The sequence below is a fragment of the Panthera uncia genome, assembly GCF_023721935.1.
Source record: "Panthera uncia isolate 11264 chromosome A1 unlocalized genomic scaffold, Puncia_PCG_1.0 HiC_scaffold_17, whole genome shotgun sequence".
NCBI classification, from domain to species: domain Eukaryota; kingdom Metazoa; phylum Chordata; class Mammalia; order Carnivora; family Felidae; genus Panthera; species Panthera uncia.
Window position 1 is genome coordinate 125,755,073 of NW_026057577.1, and position 5,753 is coordinate 125,760,825.

Below are 5,753 nucleotides of genomic sequence, written 5' to 3' on the forward strand. Positions count from 1 at the left end.
TGCTGGAATTTCCAGTAGGCTTGCCTTGCAGATTTCAGACCTGACAGCCCCACAGTATTGTGAGGAAATTCCTTAACATAAATCTTCCTTTCTATATATGCATCCCATTGGTTCTATTTCTCTGGAGAACATTGACTAATATAGCACCTCTGATGACAACAATCTCCCATTTTGAAGACTAGCTTGGATTTTAGGCTCTTGTTTTAGCCCAGCAAGATCTTTGAGGAAACAACACGTGTTTTGCTTTCATTATGTGAATGCAGTTTGTTTGGTCAAAGGACTAGGAGGCTGGGGTGGCCAGCAGCATGGCCCCTACTGGGAGACAGAGTTCCTGAGAATTGGAGCTGCCTCTGCCTCTGCCTCAGGCTTCTTCAGGGTCTGAATTAAGCTTTTTTGGCCTCCATAGGCAGAAGTGCTCATTTTCTCAATGAGCAAAACAGGTTTGGGCAGACTAGTCCTGGGGATGGTCATTATGTTAGTGTCTTATGTGTAGTCAGCTAGGCACCTCAATGAGAAAGACTCAAAATCATCTTGGAATACCCTAAATCCAATCCACGTGTTCTGTGTGCAATCTCCAGGGAAAATAAGACAGCTCTTGGATAAGAAATTGCATTGTCCTCTGTCTAAAGAAAGAAGTTACTCAGAAAAAAATGGAGAGGATTTGAATAAAATTTACAAAAGGAGAATTCAGACAGACCCACCTGGGTGATGTGTTTCAAATGCTTCCTCAGGAAGTTGAGTACCTGTTTCTTGTGGCAGGAACATTCCTAGAGCAGAGACTGGTGCATCAGGTTATCAGAGCTATACTCAGCCATCAAAGCAGCCCTGGGATGCTAGGACTCTGCAAATTACTTTTCTCCTTGATCAACAAGCAGGGGGTGCTGGAAGGAGATGCTGAAAGGTAAGAAGATCCCAGAAGACACTTGTTCTTTCCTTTTGCTTGCTGTTTTTGTGAGCATCATCTGGCCAATAGCCCTTCGTTCTGGTAATTGTAGTTGGTCCCAGACCAGCGTCTTTCCATATTCCCAGTACTAACTGTACACTGACCAAGGTGCCGGCTTTGGTTGGACAATGCCTTCTCCTTGGAAGTCTGAGTCCCAGCTCTGCAGGGCCCCTCTGACAACACCAACCTCTTCTCTTTGTATTCCTAGTCTTAGGAGATGACTGCTTCTTGCAATTCCTATCTCTGTGTTTAACCTGTTCCTTATATCAAATTCTCTCTGCTGAAATACCTGGGATGGTTTCTGCTTTTCTGTTTGGATCCTGACTGAAACAAATGCTTGATGATATGAGCCATTAATATTGTCTAAAAAAATTCCACATTATACACACACACACACACACACACACACACACACACGCACACACACTTTCCTGCTTATCATACATCTCTCCGACTAGAATTGGCTTCTCATGTAGGTTTTCTACAGTTTTTCTTCAGCAAGTGTATAAAACACATATGGTCCACTTGAAAGTTACATTTTTCATTATACGTGAATATATTTGAATGTTGGTTTTCATACATCAGTCTCTGGCAACCTTGTTTCAGCTGTGGCCACAGATCCATTTCTGGGACAATGGTAACAGGTATCCTGCACTTGCCAAATGAGGGTCGGATCCTAACTGCTTAATTCCAGCAGGGTGAGGACACCCTGACCAGCCAACCAGTCTCCTCTCTTACTCCTCCCTTGATTTTTCCCCATAGTGGTGTCAAGCATGAACCTAGATTTCTTCTAACGGCAATGGCTAATATTGAGAGACAATGTCCCCTTTTTAAACACATTATATTCCTTTTTTTTTTTTTAATTCTCCAAATAAAACTTCTCTGGAAAGGATCTAAAAAGGCTTCAATATCAAGATATAAATGACCAATACAGCTAAACTACCTCATCTAAGAGAGTATTTTAATTTTACTTGCATTTCAATAAACCTTGAATTGGTTTAAGTCAGAGGGATCAAGCATTGATTTTAGAGTCTCGGAATTCACTGAGCTGAGTCCTGGAGAAGTTTTCAGTGAGAGGGAGTAGGAGAGAGGTGGGTCACACTCCAACTGCTCCTGAAAATCATGCACACAGATGCTTTCTTTAGCTATCCTTTAAGTTGGCACGGATATAAAGACACGTTCAATCCCACACAGTTCTCGACTGTCCTTTGCCAGACCATAGCTGATCTCCTTTTGGCCAAGGCCACAGTGGAGCACCCTGGGGGAGGCCACATGTTACCTATACATCTCATAACAGCCTCCTTTGTAAAGCTAAACAAATATTTGCTCCCAGCCCACAGAGCTGATTCACAGGCCTGAGTTTCCACACGTATTCGTGTGTGCGTCTACTGCTCACAGCGGTGGCTGTGCCAACATCCTGGCTGGACCCCAGGGGCCAGCTGAGCCAGCAAGATGCAGCAGGCAGTCCCAGTGCCTCTTAGCAGCTGGATGCCCCCAGGCGTCCTCTGAGCTTCCAGACAACCCTGTGCAGAATGGCGCCTCCGGGTTTTACCTGGGGCATGTTCTAGATGTTCTAATACTCAACTCATAGGCAAGAAATGATGGCCCAACTCTAACTCACATCTTGAGAAACTGGATACAAGGGATATCACCAGAGCATGTATGGAATGATAACCTTAAGTAAGATGTAATAATAAGGCAAAGTTTAAAATGAATCTAATGGGAAATGACTGGAGAAAAGTAAAAAGGATCCATGCTAATGGGCCGCGGACTCTAGCCTGGGCCAGCCTTGCTACTCTGCGTCCTCGAATGTGAACAATTGGCTAAATCTTTTTAGATGGCCATCTCCTCATCTGCAAGATGATGGGGGCTGGCTGAGGGTTTTTTGGAAGCTTCCCCACATGTTCTCTGTATGCATTTGCTGTGGCTGCCATAACAAAGTGCCACAAATCAAGTGGCTTGAACGAAGGAATTCATTGTCTCCTAGTTTGGAGGTTGGAAGGCTGAGGTCAAGTTGTCAGCCTGAATTGGTTCCTTCTGTACTGTGGGCCGGGGGGGTCGGGGGGGGGGGAAGGTTGGCAATCTGCTTCATGTCCTTCTCCCAGCTTCTGGTGGTTTGCTGGCGATTTTTGGTTTTCCCTGACTTGTAAATGCATCACCCCCATCCCTACCTTCATCTTCACACGACACTCTTCCTGTGTGCATGTCTATCTCTGTGTCCAAATTTTTCCTCTATAAGAACACAGTCAGATCTGGTTAGGGCCCAACCCAGTGACCTCATCTTAACTTGATCACAGACAAAGACTCTGTTTCCAAATAAAGTCATCTCAGGAGTATGGAGGTTAGGACTCCAACATCTCTTTGGGTGATATATAATTCCACTCATAGCTCTCTGGCCTGATTCTTGTGTGTGAGCCTCCTGGCTGTGATGAACCTGGCCTTCTCTCTGCAGCCAGCCTGTCACTGGTCTTCTGCTCTGCTGTAGGAAAGCCGGAGGATAGATGGATACATCTCCTAATGACCTCTTTCCAATTGTGTAACATCAGGCAAGTCACTTTACCTCTCTGAGCACCCCCCCCACCCCCGTTCCCTCATCTATAGATGGTAATAATAGGTTTACTAAGAAAAGTCAGTGACCTAAAGCAAACAAGTATTTGGCTGGCACACGGTAAATGCTCAACAAATTATAGATGTTGTTATTTATTCCTGTTGAGTCAAGGAGAGGATGGGTCAGTGATTCCCTAACCCTGGCTGCATAGTAGAATCATCTTGGGGAACTTTTTCAAAACTAGTGGTGCCCTGGCCCCACTACAGAGTCTGACTCCATTGGTCTGGGATAGGATCCAGGCACTGATATCTTTAGAAGCTTCCTGGTTTAACAGGCAGCTGGGAGTGAGAACCACTAGAATAGTTGAAAGCATTGAAAACACCAATGGAAAGCCTCAATGCAGTTGAAAGTCAGAAGACGTTGGCTTGTAGCGACTTCGCTAGGTGGTCCAGGTGGTGGGAGCTGCCAAGGACAGCTCTCAGAAAACTTGGGAGTTAGGTGACCTGGATCGCAGAGCCATTTCTTGCTTCATGGTCTTCCTGTAAAATCATTTCCAGGCCTCTCCGATGAGGGAGCATCCCCACTGAGACACTCCTCTGGGCCTTTTCCTCACAGTGACATTCCATCCACCTGCTTGACCACAAGACCCAGGTGTTAACTTCCCCGGTCTGCAGCTCCGGGTCTGATAAACACATCCTCCATCGGAGTTAATGCCAGATAACAGGGTTGATGTGCTATCCTCCCTAGGGAGACTTACCTAGGCGTGCTCATCACAGATCTCAAAGAATTCTCCAGTGAGATTTCGGACTGGTAGACCTACGGGATGGGGAGGGCAAAGCCTCTCATACTCCACTAGGTGGGAACTGCTCGCTTTGAATAAGCATGACTCACAAGGCCCCTACACTCGTGAACTGGAGAGCTTCTATTCTATAGAAAAATTCTCTCACTTCCCACACTGTGCCCAGGACCAGATTCCTCCTAAGTATAGATGTGGGCTCTAGAGGCAGCTGTCCCAAAGAAGTGATACAACCAGCCTCAGTGGCTTTTGTTTTTCAGGTCCCTTTGCTGAGTAAGGAAGGCAGCTGTGGGTGGGCTCTCCTGCGTCTCTTCTCTCTCCAGCTGCTCGATGTCACTTCATCATCAGGCCTGGCTTGTCCAAGGCTTGGCTTTTTTACAGTGCCACACTTGTCCCCTTAGCATTGGACCATGAGAGGTCCCTTTAAGTCCCTTTAAGTCCCAGGGTCTCTGCAATTCTCGTGAGGGAGGGGGAGTGACTTTTTGTTACGTGAGGGAATCAGTAATACTAAATGAAATGATATGTAAATAGAAGCAATTTTAATGACAAAGCTACATAAATTCCCTTAATTTATGATCCTAAAAGTCAGGACTATCCATTTGCTCTTTGGCCAAATTAATAAAAGTGTAGCAAATAAAATGATAATTCTCTCCATTCCGATCTATTTGAGGTAGTGTTTGCTTTGGCACTTTCCATTTCTTCGCTTTTAATCAAGAATATGTCAGAAAGATGAGTAGCCTGAGCCAACAGTCTTCTTTTAATACAAAACAGGATGTTGTATCTTCATCTGGCAATAACTGACTTTAATTTAACTTGGCTTTTGGAAACACAAGGGAAAAGGAAATATAACCTGGGACTGGGAAATGCTTTTGCTAAATCCAGACGCTCTGAACCTGAAGCCAGCTCAGTGTTCTGGAGTCACCCAACTGCCTTCTGCTGCTGGTGTCTGAAAGGAGAAATGAGTTCCTTTAAGTGGAGCACAGCGGGGAAGCAGTCACTGTACAAGGAGAGTGCCAGAGCCCTCTTGATTGCCCTGAACCAGCCCCACGCCCCCTGCCATTTCTGACAGAATTGATCCAGTTAAGTCTGCATTTCCTGGCAAGCCTGAGGACAGGTTTTTCCAAAAGGCATCTCTGACTGTGAAGACGCACGTCTAATCACAAAAGCAAAGCTCTGGACACACGTTCTCTGTTTCCAGCTGGTCGTGTGTGTTTTCTTCACACGTTAACAAAAATGTGCCAAGGTGTGGCATTTATGAACCCCACCAACCGGGAGCTGTGCACACAAATCCGCCGGCCTGTGGGGTGGGAAAGGATGAATGGGGGCTGTCCTGCCCGGGGAGGAGGGCTGCTTCCCCTCTGGCATGCCTGCAGCCTTATTTATTACACACCGAAGTATAAAAGCGCCCAGCCGCCTGCAGCTCTCATCTCCAGCCCTGGCATCTGCCCGAGGAGCCTCGCCCGTCT